This window comes from Triturus cristatus, chromosome 5_2 (genome assembly GCF_964204655.1).
Source record: "Triturus cristatus chromosome 5_2, aTriCri1.1, whole genome shotgun sequence".
Lineage (NCBI taxonomy): Eukaryota > Metazoa > Chordata > Amphibia > Caudata > Salamandridae > Triturus > Triturus cristatus.
This window is the reverse complement of record NC_140588.1, coordinates 1,022,577,331-1,022,599,664: the sequence shown is the minus strand read 5'-3', so window position 1 is coordinate 1,022,599,664 and position 22,334 is coordinate 1,022,577,331. Positions and strand designations below refer to the sequence as shown.

At 40.6% G+C, this 22,334-nt stretch overlaps 1 long non-coding RNA gene across 2 annotated transcripts; it reads right to left on the bottom strand.

Annotated features, from left to right (window-relative positions):
• Positions 1-3,397: 3,397 nt before the first annotated feature.
• On the bottom strand, positions 3,398-16,783 carry LOC146829607 (uncharacterized). Of its 2 annotated transcripts, XR_014962022.1 has the most exons (5): positions 16,697-16,783; positions 15,836-15,917; positions 5,811-5,933; positions 5,138-5,256; positions 3,398-3,760 (listed from the first exon to the last, which is right to left on the bottom strand). It is a non-coding gene; the product is annotated as an uncharacterized LOC146829607 (long non-coding RNA). The 2 variants fall into 2 exon arrangements; XR_014962021.1 differs by lacking the exon at positions 15,836-15,917 and having other exon boundaries at positions 16,697-16,772.
• Between the last annotated feature and the right edge of the window lie 5,551 nt (positions 16,784-22,334).

Here is a 22,334-nt window from a genome sequence, read left to right as displayed (position 1 = left end):
TGGGAGTTATGTATTGAGTCTTGGACTTGAAAGATAAATATCTTCCTGTGTTATGTATATGTTATTTATGTCACCCTTGAACAGCACTATGTCACGTATCACTGCCAGTCACTATTTTACACCTTAGTCATTTGTTTTTTCGCTGTATGTGTTTTATGTCGCAGACAGCCATTTAATTGATTTGCATATATATAAATCTAAAGTAAAAAAAAAATGTTTTACATAAACAAGTTATTCTTCTTGGTGTGTTACTTGGATATATGACTAGGACATATTTCCTTTAATGTATCTAATACCTTGTGCAAATCAGTTGAGCTAACCCGACAGAACCACTTTTTCTTCAGTAGAGAGCTGGTGCCATTGTAACAGTGAAAAGGACCGGTCTCTTGCCCAAAAACGTGGCGGGGTTAACAACGATCAAAATGAATCAGCACTTTATACCACCGGTGTACAAAATACATGAATCACAGCAGGAAGATGAGGACAGCGACTTAGGTGACGAAAGTAGTGTGTTAGATGACTTACTTCTGGTTGAAACACCAGAGTTTGAGGATGAGCTCAACTTCCCTGACAACTAGGCTTTCAACTTGTCACTTTCTTTCTTCCTTATTTACTTTTATTATTTATGTGTGTCTCTGTCTTTCTGGTTCAAATTATAACAAATCCATCACCACCGTCTTCTTTTAATTGCCATATTGGAGTTGCACCTGTGTGCATTTAAATCTACTCCTCCTAATCCTGTTCTATCCTCCTGACTCGCCCTAAATCCATTTCCCTCAAGCCAGATACTGGATGGAGAATAGTACAAGAAATGTTGCCTCGTCGAGTCCCTCCTAAAGAAGTGGAACATGATGACTATAGCTATCCTCCTTTCCGAGCCAAGACATACTGCCCCTTAACTTAAGATGAGAAGGAACAGGTAATGATGGCATGCATTGGATGCTGACGCTGAGTGATTGGTGTTTTTGTTGTTGTTGTTGTTGTGCATGAAATGAAGTCAAAGTGTACTAGTATTTAATCTACACACTAAAAGTGACTCACTCAAGTCAATGATTCCCTTCTTGTTGTTTAATAACAAAATTGTACTTCTACTGCAGGCCGATCCATTGCTTTTTTGAATATGGAATCTGGATTCACTCGATTAACTACAGACTGAGTTGGACAATACCACGATGATGACCACATGGTATCTTCACAGTCAGTCAGTTGAATCGGAGATGATTGATGGAATAACTCAGGGCGTTTCAAATCACGAAGTGGCATAAAAGGTAAACAAGTCCACAACAACCACAGCAGACCTACATGTCTGTGTAGTAGTGGTGGAGTCGAGTAGTCACAAGTGTAGTAGTGGTATGACTGACAGCCATGCATTGATTTAGTTACTTACTTTGGAAAATGCTATGTTGCTGTATATGTGTGCCCTGCGACTGTCTGGCTCAGTCAAAATCTAAGCTAAGTGGAGGTTGGGTTGGCGCCTTGGGCCTGCTCTGTCCTGTTGCTGTTGTAGGTTAATGCTGGAAACATACAACAGAATAGACATGATTTATCCATGCTGCCTCTGAAAGTGTTTGCACTCCTCCGTAATTCATGCTTTTTTTTTCTCCTTGATTTTTCAATATCCCTTTTATTTTTCCATCTACACTTACAGGCCCAATTTTACCCTGTGCTAAACAGAGATAAACAACTCACACTCACCTACCAATCTGCATCTGCCAGGTAGGCAGTGGCACCCAAGATTGACGGACGCAACAAACCTGAAAGGGAGGACCAAGAGTAATGCCGAGATGCAACTCCCCAATTTGACCAGGATAACATGCAGTAACTTTAGTATCATTCATCATCTTTTAAATAATTTGATTTATTTTTTCTCTACAATCATTAGGACTGTGTGCTTGTTGTTGTTGTTATTGTATTGATACCTACAGATATTTTTTTATTTACTTTGCAAGCTTTGAAAGGAAGCCCGGTACAACAGAACATAAAATATATGTAATTTGGGTCTCTCTGAGGGCAGACAGGCAAGGCAAATACCATACTAATTCATAATATACTGCTGCCCTGTACTGTCTACTACTACTCCAGTTAGTAAGTACTACTTATCATCATTAACCATCAAGTCATCATCATGCATGCATTTCCGTTTTCTCCCTCAACAGATATATGATGGTCATCTGGCAAGAATGTGTGTGTTCAGTTGTTGTTGTCCAAGTGTAGTGTTTGTCTTTGTCAAACCTTTCCCTCAAATACCCCTTCCCAACCATTCATCAAACTCTAACCCTCTTACTCCAGGCTGTGTGATTTATATTGAGGTGTGACTTATTTAAATTTACACCAATAATTGATCACACACTTGCTGGGGCAGATATGGTGAAAGCAACACTAATTCAATTTCAATCAAGGCAGGGCAAGTATCTTCTTCTGCTTGCCAATGCCCACCCATGCTCAGTATATTTGCAAGTCATTTTTTTTCCAAAAGAACATAATCCATCATAATTCATTATCGGCATCGATTGGCTTCATCATCCTCCTCCTAAGTAACAGCACTAAAGGTTATGCTTGTGTCGAGTGACTCTTGTCAACTACAATTTGTAACTTGTTGTACTAGGCTATCCCCATTACCATTATGTTTTATTTTACTTCGGCATTTGCTAATCATCATTATTATGGTTTCTTGTTTGGCAGTATTCTTGTGTTCTGTACTGTACGTCGTTCTACTACTCCTTCCTTAGTCTCTCTCAGGCTACTGACTGTCTAATTTTCTTTTTTTGCAAATGCTACTGCCAGTGTATACTGTACTACCACTGCAAATATGGCATCTTGGGAAACAAAACCATCAACACCATGCAGCCATCGCTGTGCCTAAGATTAAACATCAATCACAGGTAAAAGAAGAAGTTTGAGGGAGGCATAATTAATAATGGCAATTAATTCATTAATTCACATGCCCACACCCTTGAGTCCAGTTGCGGACTGCATAGACTAGGAGGAGATACTGACAGTACTAGTAGGAAAAGTCACTCAGTGAGGGTACCGCATCTATCTGTTCGTGTGTTACAAATTTGGCAGATTATCTAAATCAAAAACTGGCTGTGGAGCAGTAAAGGAATAATTCCATATGACGTAAAAGAGTAACCCCCACAAAGCATTTACATTGTATGTAAATTTAAGTATAAATATAATTTAATCCCCTAACAAAATAAACTAATGTGAAAAATCGCACAACACCTGACCCACCCCTCTCCCTAACCCCAACCAATGTCCAAAAAGATAAAGAGTCCAACCAATGTCCGTTAAATAAAATTCAAAAATAAAATTGTCCATAAATATATATAAACCCCAACTTTTCCCCAACGTAGCCCAATGCCCACCCACCCAAAAAAAGAATAACAAAGGGGCAATCCAACGGGATCTCTATCAGCGGGCTCGCAGTCTCCGGTTAATCACCAGGACCTCCTTTACCTGCTCCTCTAGGCGTGCCATTCGGAGGAGCATGCGGCGCTTAAAAGCTTGGCAATTGCATCCACATGGGAGGGCAGCAGTGCGGGATGAAGTGCGGCGGGCGGCTGCCAGACCGCGGCGCCGTACCACTCGAAGGGCCTGGCTGGGGCCTGCTGCATTGGAGGAGGCTGCAGCTGCTCCTAACGCCTCCTCCTCTGCCAGAGCCACCAGCCGCCGATATTTATTATGGATAGCCTAAAGCTTCCAACGACAGCCATGGCTGCCAACTCCTTCCTGTCAGGTTTTGCTTTTGGTTGAGTAGCTATATCAAAAAAGAAAAAAGACTATTGTAACCAATACTAATAGCAAAACAGTAACACAAAATTAATTCTACACATAGTGGCTTAGTAGCACTAGCAAGCACATGACATAACATTTGTGGTATCTATGGACTTGAGTTCACCATTTTTTTTCTTATCTCTTGTTTAGCTAAATTAAGTAACCTTGTTGTAGCCGGCATGCCAGCTCAATCAGCTTGTGCCCAAAGACAAACATACTCTTGACACAGACTCACGTTATTTTTATCTACTACTGACTGCAGGTGGGGAAGCTGACTACGCAACCATCTTATTTCTTCTATTTGGGTGGCACTGGCAATACTTTGTTACATGAAGGCCAGGGCTACTGCTCAATTTCACTTTCACCCTGCCCTGACTACTACAACAAGGCAGATGATATCTTAACCAAATGATCATTGCTTATATATTTGTATTGGACAACATGAGGAACTTTGTTTTGATTGATTGTGTAACCATGCAGCTGATAGGTCACCCATGGCAGGCTGACACATGTGAAAATAAATTAACATAGGTAGTGAGTGGGTCTCGGAGTCGGAGGGAGGTGCTGGATAACATAAATACACAAAATATATTCTGTGCTTGCAAACTACTGTGAGTCAAGGGAGTATTCTGAAAATATAACTTCTATTCTCCTTGGTTTTGCTACTCTGGAGCAGTTTATTTCCTTATACATTCTCTACAAAGCCATTGGCAGTCTACTCTGTTTCACCTATGCTATGTTAAATACCATCCAGGGCAGGCATCCATCCAAAGTAAACATGTTTATCATTCTTCTTAACCTCTCAACAAACCTTAGTTTGTTTCAACAACAAACATTTATTATTTTTTTAAACCACTACCCATGCCTCCTTCCTTCCTTGCTTGCCTTTGAGTTTGACCCATGAAACACCCAGAGGATTCTTGCTATCACCCATACAGTTTCATCCACCAAGGCAGGCATCTTTCCTTTCAACTTCCACCCATCCTTTAACCACCCATGCATCTGATTCTCATCAGCCATCTATGCATGCATCCCACATGGCACAAATCCTTCTCTGCCAGTCACATATATTAATTATTGCCTGTCCTTCCTCCTTCCATCCTTCTTTCCCTTTTCGTTTAACCCATCCATCAAGGTCATCTGACTCTTAGTCTTCGCCATAAAACTTTCCCAGCTGAGTTGAAGTCAGATAGTTACTCAACTACTACTCACACCGCTAATGCTATTGCTCTAATGCTAAGTAAAGGGTGTCTTCTTTAACCGTTGTTCACAACAACTTAGTCTCTCTCAACAAACAGTGTACACCCTTGCAGCGAGTGTGTAACTATTGTCAATAAGTAAGGAAATAAGTATAACTTACCATCGCTCACCACTGCTGCTGGCTCACCCACCCCTTTTTGCACCTGCTGCTTCCTCTGCTTCCTCCTGACTGGCGTCGCCGCCACCCGCCACTGGCCCCGGCACTGGTGGTCGGTACGCCTTTGAAAAAACATTACACATTTTTTAGATGCCATATACACCTCCCCCTATTTATTCTTTTTTACTAGCAAGATTGAAAAAAAAGTTAAAATACATTTACATACCACATATATCACTAGTACAAATTGGGTACTAGAGTAGAGTAGACACTAGTAGGAGTATGTCCTATCCTATCAAAAATAATGAAATATCTGGTTGGGCATTTTGTTGGTGGGAATTGTCGGAAAGCCTATCAAGATTAAGAAGACTAGAAGAGGACAACCGAAAGGACTGGACTATTGGTGAATCTGAGTTTTAAAACCTTTTAAATAAAAACAAAGAGTGGCCAACTGGGTAAGTTTAGCTATAGACAGACTAATATAGTAGTAGTACAGAGAGTCAGAGCAGAGGCAGTTAGGAGGCAGTGATAACAAGGATTTAGAAACAGATAGTCTAGATGGAAGAAGATTTGCTAAAAAATAGAATTAGGAAACGGAAATAAAAGTAAGAAAAATATAAGGTGCAGTATAAGCTAGGGAAATATAATTATTAATATTAACAACTGGAGGACTTACTGGGGCCAGCAGCAGAGCCCTCGGTAGAGGAGCGTTCCTGGCCATGGGATTCAGAGGCATCTTGTTGTTGTGACTGTCCAGCTACTTTCGCCGACTCTGACCCCGTCTTCTTGCCCCTGGGTGCTGATCATGCAAGACATAATCAAGAAAGAGACAAACATTGATGATTGGTGTGAAACAAATAAAATATTGTAAAAAACGCTACCCCAAAAATATTTGTAAGCAACAATTGCAATAATTGACCTATCTAATCTGATCGACTAGGTGTAGTATCGTGGGATTCGCAGACCGTCTAGTTATTATTTATGAACACCAATTCTGTGTTCCATTCTTATTCCAGAATTCTAAGCCTAAGTACCACCTGACCTTGCCCACCTATTCCAGACGGGCCAATTGTTCACTAAGTCTGCATTTCCATTTATTTTAGTCCTCAATAAATGCATAGCTGGAGGACGCAGGCATACATTTTTTGCATACACTAAATTGTTGGGTGGTTGCTGCTGACGTTCTGCTAAGCCTATTACTCACTCACTAACAAGGTTCTACTAAGGACTGGAGTAAGCAGCACTCAGCAGCACTTGACCTGACAGAGGATGCATCACGCAGACAGCCTAAAAATGACCAACTAATACTAAGTAACTAAGTTACCTATCAATCCACCACTATTTTAGTAACTGGAGGACAAAGGAAGGATTAGAGTCTCTCTAGCATTACCTAACTTAAGTTCTCTAAAGTAAACTCTTACATATTCAGCCCAAGCGAGCACAAAGTTGCAAACAAGTAAGATTAGTAGCACCGAGCACCTGTGTCATAGAATAACAATCATAGAAGATTTTTAAATGTAATTTACCTGCAATGTAAGCAGCAGTATTCTTGCTATTCGGAAAAAATGTTATATTCGCAATAACAGTAGCACAGTCTAGAGAATACACAATACTACTAGTAATAGCTACTCACCCAGCCCCACAACCTCAACACCTAGCAGGTCCAGCAGGTCCTTCTCTCGGTCCAAGATGTCTGACCTCCGGTGGGTCAGCTGGTTATGGGTGATGGCGGTGACGCTTCTGGGTAGCGTACCCAGAGCCAGGCCTGCCGCCTGCTGCCTAAGTCGAGGGGAGGTGGCGCTGCACAAAAAAAACAAGGGCGGCCACCACCGCCTCACTAGAAAGAGCCCGGGCCTGCACCCCTTCAGGGCACAGTCTGCCACAAGGAAGGCAGCTCTTCTTGGGCGCAGGTGCCTTGCCCTTGGAGCTGCCGGTACCCTCAGCCATGGTTCTGGGGTGGGCGGGGGGTGAAAAAGAAAATTTAGCAGTAAAAAATAAAGTCAGGGGAAGAAGTAGGAGAGTAAAGAAGGAAGTAATATAGAACAGTAGAACATTTAAAAAAACGCAGTAAAAGTAGAAATAAAACGCAAAATATACACTTAGGGACAGATAGGGATAGATAATACATAAAAAAGATCAGAAAAACAGTGTAAAAAACAAAGGATTAAAAATATTGGAGAGGGATTGAAAAACAGGCCCCAGAACCATGCAAAGAATAGGAAAACAGGATAGCCGTGCCCATTGGCGGCCGCGTGGTGAAGTTCGCGCAATATATCCCCCCGAACACATCATCCGCGTTGCCGAACGTCAAAAACATCTCGGGAGCATACGCGAGCAAACACGAGCATGCGGAAACAGGCAACTCCGCATGCTCTGCGGAAAGAAGCAACTCCGCATGCTCGCATAGCTACGCGAAGCGTTGCAGAGTTTTTGTGCTATTTCACATAGCCTCACGTAGCGTGGCTACGCGAACTTCGCCAGGGTTACTTACAACTCTGTTGGGCATATTTCTCCCTTTGGGGGTGAAGGGCCATTCCGCCAGGTCCATGGCGGGTTCCTGTGCTGAGATCCAGGGCGCTTCCATTTCTGAGATTTGACTTTTGCCACTCATTACTAGACTGGCCATTCTGGTGACCGTTCTGAGATTTTTGGTTTCAGGGTTCTTTCCGCTATGGTTTCTGAATAGCCGGGCTGCCTTGTTGACTGTGTTTTTCTAATAACCCTGTTTTGTGCATATGCAATTTGGTTGTCCTGTTTGGAGTCCTACTACCCCGCTTCTATTCATTACATCTATCCCTACCTCCCTGGTAGTCCAGGCCAACCTTTTGGTATGGTTTCGGATAATGTGGTACTACAGGAGGTTGGAGGGAGGTGGGGGCTTTATATAGGGGAACAAAAATGTTATATCACTTGGTCTGGTGAGGCAGAGATACCTCATAGGTGTGATGAATAGAAGCGAGGGAGTAGGACTCAGAGTAATGCAATTACCGGTCAGTAATTGGAGCACTACTTTACACTTGCAACGCTGCAAGACGCTTCTAACAAGTGCCTTGTAGGAATCAGGCACAAATAGGGGTGTGGGCGCGTGCATATTTGTGTGTCCACCCTTAGATGTATCAAGTGGGTCTGAAAAAGTATAGTACCATATCACTTTTAATGACTTTAACCAGTGCATCAGTTTGCGTCTGAATACCGCTATGCTTTTCTTGATTACTAATGTGTAAAATATGCACCATTTAGACCCTTTTTAAAGAAAATTACAGTGATTTAAAGTAACTGATTGGACTAAATGGCCACAGCCGGAAAACCATCAAGTTTTGATGAAAATTCCCTGTAAGATTTGGAATATCACCAGCATTATTAATAAAAAACTATTTCAAGCTGTGACTTATACCAGCAGTCTATTTCAACTGAAAGTTCAAGCAGGATCACCAACTTATTATCAAAGGAGAGTATGCTGCAGCATTAAACCAAATATATAAGTGGTGGGCCCAACCTTTTTTGTTAGGAGTGTGCCTTTAACTGCTGTCACCATCCACTGCCAGGATAGGGGCTATCCCTAGCCGGCAGCACTATCAACATACATGCCTGCATATGATCTAGTTTGACGAAGGGCTAGTGATGCGGTATGTGAAGAGGTGCTTTCTACTTTAAATTTCATATTTTGTGATGATAAACACTTGCCACTCTGTCCTTGCAGGGGTATTAGACTTTTATTAGTACAGCTACCTATATTCTCAGCAAAGGAGCCAAAATCTGCATGGGTTTGGAGTGTGCCTTGTGTTTTTCCACCTCTGAGCACTTGGGGTGGGTAATAGTATAGTATTACCAAGGCAATAGTAGTGCAAGCATTTGACAAATGAAGAGCACATTATATACACAAGTAACCACTGCAAGATTGATTTAGAAACAGCAAATGGAGCACAGGCAGCAGAAACAGCTACAACACATAGAGTAACACACTAAAGTTCACAAAAAACGTGATGGATGGAATGCTTTAATTAAACTCAGCCACTCGTAATTACTTGGGCTGCATCCCAAGCCATCATTATTTTGCACATCATGCCACCTCAGTTTAGACTCAACTATATACAAATCAGTCTTGATTGGGTCACAACTGAGGAGGTATGGTAGGTGAAAAACAATGGATTGGGATGGGGCCCTCAGAGATTGCCAGTGGCTGAGATTGATTCAATGAGTCCATTCATCACCTTGCTGTCATTGCGATTGACACCCTAAGTGCGACAGGTATGCCTAGACATGGGTCTCATTCTTAGTGTACCACTGGAGTCAAGCTTTATCTGTCTGATGAGCCCTTATCAGGGTGAAATTGGTCCTAGGCTATTTAGATTATGGTTCTAGAGGACCTGGCTTGGCAGTTTGGGCTGAGCTGTTCCCATTGGAGCCGGGTCAAGACTGATTTGCATGTCGGTGGGTCCAAACTGGGGTTGCATGGTGGACGAAAACAATGGATTGTGATGTGGCTGGATTGATTGCCAGTAGCTGTGAGTAATTCAAGCATTACATTTATCACTTTGTTGTTGTTACAGCATGGAGACCAGCAGTGACACAAGGCTACTCAATACGTCTTCATAGGATGCCAATACACACCTCTGTCCCAGTTCCTTCTCTTCCTATCCTCTGTTGCCTCACTGGGCACGGGCGCACGCACACATGCACACAACTTTAATTTATTTCTAACAAATTCATCTTATATAAATAATAATAAAAAAATATGCATAAAAATCCCATACACTGTACTACAGTCCCCAATTACCTTTGTTAAACAATTCCTAACTATATATCGAACTCAAGCATAAAATCTAATTTAAAATAACAATACATGGCCATAGAAAAAGATACTAGTGCCTAAACTCTGAGAAGCAATTCAAGGGTTGACAGCACCATGGGACAACTAAATAAATGATCTCCAAGCTTCATATCCATATGTACAAGAGATAATCTTTGAAACTTGGAATAATACCTACCACAGTATATTCTTTTGTTTATAGATCTAGGTTATCTGGATTTCATGAAAAAAAATTGAAGGTGCAACAGTGACATCACAATTCTTCATTTCAAATAAAGTGCTCAGTGCTTCTGTCCTTGAATAGACTATACCTTTTAAAAATAGGGTGAAGAATCATTTTTTATGATTCTTTAAAATGTAAACAATCAATAAGTAAATGAGAAATAGATAGAGTGTTTCACACCTAGAAGACCTTGTTTATGATTAATTATATTACAATAAAAAGTGATGTATTTATATTGGAACAACACCAATGCGAATCAGTAAAGTTTGGTGTCTCATTTACTTATTGGGAATTTTAGATAAATACAGAAAAATCCCTGGGTCTCCCAGTTTTTCAATGAAGTGCATTACAGATCTTTTCGCCATCAGATAGTGCCTATCAGCCTATAAGCTTAGAGTTCTAGCAGTTTTGTTAAGTATGGATTTTACCTTCCCTATATTAATTGATTTATCATTATTAAATACATTAAATTTAAATACAGAGCTGTCAACAAATTTTAAAATTTGACGTGAAAGTGGGTCTTGGTGGTATAGAAAGCCTCCCACCATTTGTGCAGAAAATTTGGGATTCACTTATTCTTAAGAGGAGAAAACAAAAATCTCAAAGGATAGGTTTCAGCAAATAAGTCAAAGGGCATCGTACCTAAATTCCAGCTGCAAGGCCTGAATCATAGCATTTTGGGGAACAGAATATTGTTTCGTCAAAGACATTCTTTCCACCCTATCCCAACTTACTCTCTTACCAAGGTGTTACACTCCAGCCCCATATTGAACTTGGGTGAACCAATTTACGTTGTATTACATTTATCATTGGCTTCTCTGATAATCCACCATATCGAGTGAAACCTCGTTAAGGCATTTTGAAAGTTGTCATTAAGGAGATTTCTACCATGCTCAAATGCTTGTTCCATTGCCGGTTTTCAGAAATATAAAGGCCAGAATACTTGTATACCTTAAACTGTTCCAAACAGATGTTAAGAAACCTGGTAAACTTCTTAGGTCTTTTTTGAAAACCTGTAGGTCTTCATTTTATCTGTAGCACAACTGGGTATAAATACTGGACCTCGGACACCATCTCTTCAGTGTACTACTGGACCTGTGAATACTCTGCCAGGAAGAAGGACTGCTGTGCTGCTGGAAGGACTGCTGCACTGAAGGACTGCTCCCCTACTGTCTGCTTCTCTCTTGCCAGGGTGAGAAGGACTGGACTTGCATCTGTTGAACCTATAACCCAGAGTTACTCCAAGGGCTAGTTGGCTGGTCTCCTGATCTGAAGCCTCAGGGACACAACAGGCTTCTAACAACCCTGCGGCTGCACCTGGAGTCTGCTATCTGTGAGTCTACCCTGCCAAGTAATGCCACCACAGTTCTGGACCTTGGAAGTTGCCTTACGGTGCTCTGTCAGTCCCTGTCGATCTGACAGAACCAGCACATCTCTGCTGTGCAGCACAAACTCAAGGAGAATCAACGCATCACCAGTGCTCTGTGGATTGGACCCATGTAAAGACTTGCATCACCTTTGCAACCCCTTCGGAACAGCCACTGGGTGATGCAATCTTGGCACAGTCCACGGCAGGACTGAGAATGCAAAAAAGCCCTAGCAATTAAGTAGTACTGGCCTCAGTGGTGATGTTGCTGGTGGGAAACACTGCTGCTGCTTTTGTTATTTTGTTACAGGAGGTTGATATTGCATCACTGCTGCAAATCCGGCCCCCAGAAACATAAAACTGACCCCCCAGCACTCCAAAACTGACCCTTACCCTTCCGGCCCACAGGGAAACTGCCTGGTGCCCGCTATGGTCATTTCAGCCCTGGCACAGGCCCTTGCATCAACGGCAGCCTTGATGACCATGCCGGACTCTGGATCTCAGCCTCATAGCTCCTTGGAATTGACACATCACCCTGACTGCACGCTGTATCTGATGCCTCGCCGACGGGGTCCTCCACAATGAAGCAGGCCCTCTCATTGCAGCCTTACCGCATCTCGAAACTGATGCATCGCTTAGACTGAGCAATGCATCATCGGTCTGAATCCACTCAACTCTCTACAAACTAGGATTTAAGGTACTCTGTCAGCAGGCCTAACTGGGTACCTGTAGCCGGCCCACGCTCCATCATGGGTTGGCCTGAACTTGTGACTGTGTCCTGGACTGGCTCTACCAGATATATCCACAGTTGGCGCTTTGTGCTTTTTGGTACTATTTTAACTAAAATCTTTAATATTACATATCTCTGGTTCTACTGATTAGATTTTTGGATGTTGTGGTCTTATTTATTTAAAATATTATATTTTTCCAACTGGATGTGGGATCCCTTTTGCATGGTGTATTCACTCTATTACTCTATTACTGTTTGAAGTGTTGCACAAATACTTTACACATGGCCTCTATTTTAAGCTTGACTGCTCTGTGCCAAGCTACCAGAGGGCTGAGTCCATGTTCATTTAGGGTTGCCTTGTGCCTCACCCTGGCAATGATTGTGATTGCTGCTTGACCAGGGCTCACACCCCAGTAAACCAACAACCAAATTCTCACTCAGTCCATTTTTAACAGGGATGACAGCGTACCATTCCCATCAAGGTTTGCTTGTGCCCAATTGTGTGAATGGAGTCTCTGGTTAGATGACAAGAGGTCTGAGGGCATATTGTTTTGTTAATATACTCTGTAAGAATAATTTCATTTAGTTAATATTAATTGATGGTTTACTATTCAAATGCAATAATATTGGTTAGGTGCAGCATTTGTCGGGGAGGAGGGTAAAAAGAGTTTTAAAATACCAATTATTTTAAAATATTAATTGCTTTGATTAATTAATGATTATTTTATTATAAAATTGATGTTTAAATATGGTATGTATCTTTTAATTGCTTTCATTTTATAAAATGTAGCATTTATAATTTTGTTTAATTATAATAATAATTGAGGGTTTGTTAATAATATGTTTATTGGTGGTTTGGTATAGTTGTAGTCGAGTAATGTGTATGTAGTATTTTATATAGATTTATAAATGTTTATGTACTGATTTATATATGTTAAAGTAATAAATATACAAATAAATGATATTAATTGTATTAATTAAAAACATATTTATTATATTTATTTCATATTAACATGTTATTTAATGTAATTACCTGTTCATTAATATGTTATAATCTTTTTTATTTTAATCATTTTTAATAACTTGCACAATGTGAGCCTTTTAGAATCTAACGCTTTCACCGAAGTGGCGAGCTTTAGAGTTGGAATAGAGTTGGAATAGTGATGGCAATAGTAGTAATGTTGCTATGTTTGGATTGGGAGTGATAAATCTGATTCCAATGTATACTGCAGTAGGTCTTACCTATTATCATTTGCTGTTTACTCATTCTTTTCCTTGAGTGTGATTATAAATGTGTTTTGTCATCAAAATGATCTTTAGTATTATTTTTTAGATTTTGATATGCCTTTAAATGATTTATTTATTGAAAGTTTTGTATAGTGCGAACATGACCCAAATGGGCATCAGAGCGCTTTACATATGGTTGGGTAAGACATAGGAAAACAGCCAGGGGAGACAAATCAAGGTAACAGTGGGAAAATATACAACAGGAGCAAGATGACATTATGGTGGACATAGGAGGCAGGCTGGGTGAGAGCGAAAAGTAGGGCAATAAACATCATTAGCAAACAATACAATATGGTAGGCGACATTGGGCTGCAACAAATGATATGTATTCAGTGAGCTAGAGTCAAGAGGAGAAAAGCATCTAGATCAGCGCATTGATCATTAGTAGACCTTTAACTTTCCTTTTGAAGGCAAGTGTGGAGGGAATCAATCTTGTTTCCACTGGAAGGGAGTTCCAGATTCTCGGGGTGATGCCAGAGAATGTACAATTGTAGGTTTTAAGCTTATAAAATTTATTTGGCTTGAGCAGCAGTGTGCCGGTGCTCCTTGTGGACCTGGAGCCACCAGATAGTTCCAGCTTGTTTGTCAGGTAGAGTGGGTTGTTGAAGTGTAGTGCTCTATGGGTCATACAAGCGATCTTTAGTTGGATCCTTGCCTCAAAAGGAAGCCAATTGAGCGATTTCAGGTCCGGCGAGATGTGGTTGGTCTTCTTAGAACCCACGATGAGTCTCGTAGCAGCATTTAGAGATGCTCTGATGGGGGCTAAACTGAGTTTCGGAAGTCCGCATACAGTGGCACTGCTGTATTCTTGTCTAGAGATGACAAGTACTTGCACCGCCGATTTGAAGTATTCATGGGGAAGGTAGGGTTTGAGATTCCTTAGGATGCAAAGTTGGAAGTTCACTCATTTGGTCGATGATCTGATGTGTTCTTGTATGTTTAGGTTTTTGTCTAGCACCACTCCCAGTGATTTAGTAGAATCAATGATGTGTGGTGTTCAGTTGAGAGCGTTGAGGTTACAGAAATATTTCACAACAGTGAGGGTTTGCCTAGCGGGTGCAATGAGGAGGAATTCCGTCTTGAGGGTGTTTAATTTGAGATGGTTGGAGGTTAGCTAGTTTAGGGTTTTGAGAAGGGTTCTGTTGGGAGATTTAATGTCTTCAGGGGAGAACATTTTCATGTAAAGTTGGGTGTCATCCGCATGCATGTGATATTGGATGTTGGAGGCTTTAAAAATTACAGTCAATGGTTCCAGGAAAAGGTTAAAGAGTGTGGGGGAGAGCGAGGATCCTTGGGGGACACCCAGTGTGCTGGGACTCGGGTTAGATAGAGTCTGGTTGGATTTAACTCTTTGTTTTCTGTTAATATTCTAATTGCAACAAATGCAGACCTATATTGCCACACCTCACACCAATTCCAATAACAGTAATGGTCGTGCAATCAACCCCAAGCACCAGCCGTTGAGTAGCATCTCTGTGTTCCAGATTAACAAAGATTAAGAATAGATGGGGGTGCACAGTTCAGAAAGTCCAATAGGCAGGTAGTTATAAATAAATAACTTCTTTATTTCAACTTTTAAAGAGTTCATCTGATATAAAAGGTCCAGCCAACACGTTTCATTCCCCCAAGGGGAACTTCATCAGGGCTGCAACATGACAAGACAACATATATATTACATTCAAGTCATAAGACACAGGACTAACAAAGCAGACAGATAGATATTAAAACATTATCTTCAAAGAATCCAACATAGACAAACAAATAAACGTCAGACATTTGACCAATACATATTATATTGCATGACAAGTCGTACAACTACACCTAAGCAAAATATCTACAATTTGTGTGGAGAAAAGTAGAGAAGAATGTCCAGAACAACTGTCAGTGTGCCATGTTTGCACATCCGGAAATATACTCTTTCTATTATTTCCTTTTTTTAAGAAGCATACTCCACATACCCATGTTTCCATTACACACACGTTTCCAGAATTCATAAAACATATCTCAAACCAATATACATGACCAACTAGTAGACTGATCAGTCTCTATATTCTTTATGTGGTCATAAGGAGACTAGTCTCTGCATATTCTATATGTGGTCATAAAGGGACTGAGGCAAGGTAAGGGGGAGAGAGTAGCTTTCTAGGTCTGATGCATTTCAAAATTCAATGAGAAGGCCCTCTCTCAAAGTTATTACATGATTTAAAACAGTAATATTGTATATTGGTTGAACATAATCAATCCATGGCAAGTACATTTCAACAAATAAACGGATAAAAGCATACCTTAGGTTTCTAATATTTCCTGTCTCCATATAGCTTCAAATCATTTATAGGGTACAGTGTATTGCACTTGCACCTATAATTCCTATGAGAGAATGCAATGTCTAATGTTAGACTATAATATTTAAAAGCCAATGCCCAACATATCCTAGAACTAGGCAGTCGAAACGAATTTAAAAGTATATTTAAAGAGTCAAAAACCGAAAGTGTATCAATCAAGCGGTACCACTAAAGGGCGGCGCGTTCCATATTCCTGGTAACATCCTCACCTTGTTATCACTGGTATGAAGGGTGGGAGGCACTGCATAGGCACTCAACTTGGTAATAACACGAATATAGTATTTGTCAAATTTCACAGCGGTCACACCATAACCGCCCAAAGAACCACATCTCCCATCATACACTGTGCCCAGTCAAGTGATCAATTTGGGCCATACCATAAGTTAATTTTCTGTTGACTACCGCTAAACTTATTCCTTAGTTTTGCACACTATAAGTAGGCCATCACCGGACCACAAAAGGATTGGAGATTTCTCCATTTGAAGAGGGTATATTGACAACAGGACCCTAAACCGTTCGAGCACAGGTGTGTTGCTCCGTGTCTTTGGGATAAGTAAAAACGGGGACATCGAAACGACCCGGCATTGAATTTTGAGTTTGAGGCAGAGCAATCGAAAGCAATAGCTTGTCCAAAACCGTAAAAGGAATATGAAAACAAGGGGAACTAAAATGTAAGCGATCGGAAAAGTTGAGCGGAATCCCGGGATCCAAATATAACATAAATGGTATTCGTAAAGAGAAGTATTTCACGCAAACTAATAGAGTAAAGTACACCACATATATCCCCACTCGGCATCTCCTTACCAGAATCAGGTACTCAAAGCCTCTGTGGCTCTTCGGTTTTTCTCGTCGATAAAGCAGCAGAGTTCTACCATTGTTTTTAAATATACGGAGCTCTACCCCCAATTATACAAATAACCAATGAATATAGGGCAATGTAAGAGTACCTATTCAATCATGCACAGAGCCAACGCAAACCGGCCGCCATTAATAAATGGACAAAAAAGCGCCGAGTCTTCAAAGATTAGACTCCTATATGTACAAAGAAAAGAAAATACATAATCTAAGTTGCGAAAAGAAAAAGTTAATATTAGAGAGTAATAATTAAAAAAAAGGGGGAAAGGGACGGGGTTACCATATTTTGATCAAGCACCCGCCATTTCTAATTTCACAGTGCCTAAAAAGCATGTCAAAAATTGCAAGGTAAAAGTTGTTTTAATCAAGCAATAAAGCGTAATCGAGGAGGAGAACGCGAGGTAGGTAGAATCAATCATCACAGATCAACATCCGTCAAAGTCCATAAAAGACGCCATCTTGGACCGGTCAAGTATATTAAAGCCCCATGGGCTGTTCGGACTCCCAGGCAGCACCACACACATCTATACAACAAAGAGTCTCTGGAAGCATGATATTTCTCCAAATAGATAAAAAGCAATTCCACTTTGTAAGTGCAAATCCAAACCACTTCCACAAATTCGAACAAATCAAAACAAGTATATATCGTGAGTGCCATTCCATAAAATATTAATGGCAAGCGCCCACCGGTAAATAAAAAATAAAAGGAGTAGATAGACTCGGTTTGTGGAATATATACCACTTGCGAAAAAGGCAAAACAAATTATTCTTGTGCACGATGTTGATTTAATTTAAACAACACTGTAAGTTCTCCTGGAAAGCGGGTGCCGGCACAATATGATTGGCTTCTTCAACAGTGAGAGGGGTGGGGTGTACTAGAATAGACCTTACAACAAGGTATCAAAGGTATGCACGATAGACTTACTAACACACTCATTTCTTCGTCAGAGAATAAGAGGATTAATGTGTATAAACATACAGCATGATACATGAGGCTTTTAAAAGAGTAATTCGTGACATTGGAAAACGTGACCACACAGCATGATATTTAAGGATTCAGATTAGGGTCACCTCATATAATTTTTCCTATTATAAACAATGTAGAACTGTTGAGGGTTCACAAGGATATACCTCATACTTGGCAGATTGTTGCAATATGTTGGGGAACGTGAACAAATAGCAAGTCGAGGTGAATATATAGGACTTGGAGGTATGAAAACAAGTAAAAGCCCATATGATAAATGTGAATATGGCGTGAATAAAATCAAGAGTTTTGCCTACAATGGCTCTAGGAACTATAAAATCTTTAAGTTTATCAACTGTAACACCACCTTTGTGGTATATGTTATTGGATGCCCATGCGGACCCATCTACGTAGGCAGTACCAAACGTAGTTTGAAAATAAGAATCAAGGAACACAGGAGGGCCATACTCAAAGGGGACTCTAGATATCCCCTTACAGAACTCTTTATCAAAGTACATGATAGCCAGGACAATTTTTGGTTCCATGCTATTGAGCATGTAGAAATTATGGAAAGAGGTGGTGATCGGGAGTTGCAGCTTAGGCAAAGTGAGGCAAAATGGATTTGCAAGCTTTGCAGCATTGCTGAAGGTTTTACTACCGATCACGAAATGCACAATTTCCTTGAAAATGATTAACGTACAGGCGTGGACGAATTAACATGATTATGGGATCATTGTCCCATTATAAAGGGATGTCTTGTTATCTAATGGTGGTATGACTTATGAATAGCCTTTGCATTTCCCTGAAAATGACTAACATACAGGCCTAATGAATTAGCGTGACTATGGGATCATTGTTCCATTACAAACGGATTTAATGTTATCTAATGATGGTATGGCTTATGAATAGCTGTTACACTTGCCATATGGGCTTTTACTTGTTTTTCATACCACCAAGTCCTATATATTCACCTCTACCTGCTATTAGTTTGCGTCCCCCAACATCTTGTCAAAGGGATGTTATGTTATCTAATGATAGTATGGCTTATGAATAGCCATTACCTTTATCATATGGGCTTTTACTTGTTTTCATACCTCCAAGTCCTATATATTCACCTCGACTTGCTATTAGTTCACGTTCCCCAACATCTTGCCACAATCTGCCAAGTATGAGGTATATCCTTGTGAACCCTCAAAAGTTCTACATTGTTTATAATAGGAAAAATTATATGAGGTGACCCTAATCTGAATCCTTAAATATTATGCTGTGTGGTCACGTTTTCCAATGTCACGAATTACTCTTTTAAAAGCCTCATGTATCATGCTGTATGTTTATACACATTAATCCTCGTATTCTCTGACAAATAAATGAGTGTGTGTCGGTAAGGCTATCGTGCATACCTTTGATACCTTGTTGTAAGGTCTATTCTAGTACACCCCACCCCTCTCACTGTTGAAGAAGCCAATCATATTGTGCCGGCACCCGCTTTCCAGGAGAGCTTACGGTGTTGTTTAAATTAAATCAACATCGTGCACAAGAATAATTTGTTTTGCCTTTTTCGCAAGTGGTATATATTTCACAAACCGAGTCTATCTACTCCTTTTATTTTTGATTTACCGGTGGGCGCTTGCCATTATTATTTTATAAAATGGCACTCACGATATATAGTTGTTTTGATTTATTCGAATTTGTGGAAGTGGTTTGGATTTGCACTTACGAAGTGGAATTGCTTTTATCTATTTGGAGAAATATCATGCTTCCAGAGACTCTTTGTTGTATAGATGTGTGTGGTGCTGCCTGGGAGTCCGGACAGCCCATGGGGCTTTCATATACTTGACCGGTCCAAGATGGTGCTTTTTACGGACTTTGATGGATGTTGATCTGTGATGATTGACTCTACCTACCTCGCGTTCTCCTCCTCGATTATGCTTTATTGCTTGATTAAAACAACTTTTATATTGTAATTTTTGACATGCTTTTTAGGCACTGTGAAATTAGAAATGGCGGGTGCTTGATCAAAATATGGTTAACCCCCGTCTCTCTCTGATGTGACCGCTGTGAAATTTGACAGATACTATATTTGTGTTACTACCAAGTTGAGTGCCTACACAGCGCCTCCCACCCTTCATACCAGCGATAACAAGGTGATGATGTTACCAGGAATATGGTACCCGCCACCCTTTAGTGGTACCGCTTGATTGATACGCTTTCGTTTTTTGACTCTTTGCATGTACTTTTAAATTTGTTTCGACTGCCTAGTTCTAGGATATGTTGGGCATTGGCTTTTAAATATTATAGTCTAACATTAGACATTGTATTCTCTCATAGGAATTATAGGTGCAAGTGCAATACACTGTACCCTATAAATGATTTGAAACTATACGGAGACAGGAAATATTAGAAACCTAAGGTATGCTTTTATCCATTTATTTGTTGAAATGTACTTGTCATGGAATGATTATGTTCAACCAATATACAATATTACTGTTTTGAATCATGTAATAACTTTGAGAGACGGCCTTCTCATTGAATTTTGAAATGCATCAAACCTAGAAAGCTACTCTTTCCCCCTTACCTTGCCTCAGTCCCTTTATGACCACATATAGAATATGCAGAGACTAGTCTCCTTATGTCCACATAAAGAATATAGAGACTGATCAGTCTACTAGTTGGTCATGTATATTGGTTTGAGATATGTTTTATGAATTCTGGAAACGTGTGTGTAATGGAAACACGGGTATGTGAAGTATGCTTCTTAAAAAAAGGAAATAATAGAAAGAGTATATTTCCGGATGTGCAAACATGGCACACTGACAGTTGTTCTGGACATTCTTCTCTACTTTTCTCCACACAAATTGTAGATATTTTGCTTAGGTGTAGTTGTACGACTTGTCATGCAATATAATATGTATTGGTCAAATGTCTGACGTTTATTTGTTTGTCTATGTTGGTTTCTTTGAAGATAATGTTTTAATATCTCTCTGTCTGCTCTGTTAGTCCTGTGTCTTATGACTTGAATGTAATATATATGTTGTCTTGTCATGTTGCAGCCCTGATGAAGATCCCCTTGGGGGAATGAAACTCGTTGGCTGGAACTTTTCTATCAGATGAACTCTTTAAAAGTTGAAATAAAGAAGTTATTTATTTATAACTACCTGCCTATTGGAGTTTCTGAACTGTGCACCCCCATATATTCTTAATCTTTGTTGATCTTTGTGTTCTGTTGTTAAGGAAGGAAGAAAACCATTTAAGGACCGTGCCTGAGAGCCCTATCCTGTGTCCCAAGAGGTAGAGTAGATTGTCATGTTTGACAGTGTCGAATGCAGATGAGAGATCGAGAAGAATTAAGAGGCAGGCTTAATTTTGGTCAAGTAAAGTGAGAGCGTCGTCCACTATGTGACTAATGGCCATTTCGGTGCTGTGGCCAGTGCGGAAGCCCGATTGGAATAGGTCAAGAAGCTGGAAATGCTCAATGTGTTTGCGTAGTTGTTCATGAAAACATTTCTCCAGTAATTTTGCTAGGGTGGGTATGTTTGTGATTGGTCGGTACTTGTTAAGGTCAACAGGGTCAGCCGAGGGTTTTTTGAGAATAGGGAGCACTAGGCCAGCCTTCAGGCAGTCCAGACCTCACCTTGAAGAAGAGAGGCATTGAGGATCTTGGACCAGAGCGGTGCTAGTGATCCTATCATTTCTTTAAAGAAGTTGGGGGAGAGGGGGTCATTGAAGTGATTTGAGGGTTTAAGGGTCGAGAGAATATTGAAGAAGATGATGTCATTGAGGGGAGTGAGTTGACTCCAAGAAGCATTGTTTTTGGGGGAGAGGCCATGAGGCGAGGGCAAGGGGTGGAGACACAGGAGGGTGACAGATTGAGTGCAGCAGACCTTAGATCTGATTCGATTTTATTCGTCTTTTCGAGGAAGAAGTCAGCAACCGCATCGCAGTTTGGTTGCGGGCGAGAGAGGTGCAGAGATTCAGTAGATGTGTTGTTGGATTGTGAATTAATCAGCTCAAAAAGTCGTTTTGGGCGATTTTTGGCTTTGTAAAGTTGGTCTTTGAAGAAGGTAGCTTTCGCTGTTCTAATGAGTTTGTTTGATCTACTTCTTTTGAATCTTAGAGTTTTTAGAAGATCCGTGGAGGGAGTGGATCTCCAGGTGCATTCAGCTAGTCTTAGGTGGTGTGTATCTGTATTTAGGCTGTCATTGAACCAAGGTTTGGAGTCTTTGATGGGTATTCTTTTTAGTTGAAGGGGAGCCATAGCATTCATGGCAGATAGCATGGCATTGTTATAGTGCTCAGTGAGTTGGTGGCTGTCGTTCATGTTTGCAGGCAGAGGAAGGGAGAAATTGCAGCGTTCTATGGGCTCATTTACGCTTGTGTTGTGGAGCGATCTTTTCCATTGTGTAAGTTTTAGTGGTTGTGTACTTTTGTGGTTCCAACTTTCAAGTATAAGGAAGTTGATATAGTGATGGTCAGACCAGTCACAAGGGAGAATGGATTCGAGGTGAATGAAGTTGGGGTTGGAAATGATTAGATCCAGTGTCAAGCCGCAGTTGTGTGTGTGGCTGTCGCAGAATTGAGTCAGGGAGAGGTCGGTTAGGAAGTTTTTGAGGGTGGTAACCGCCC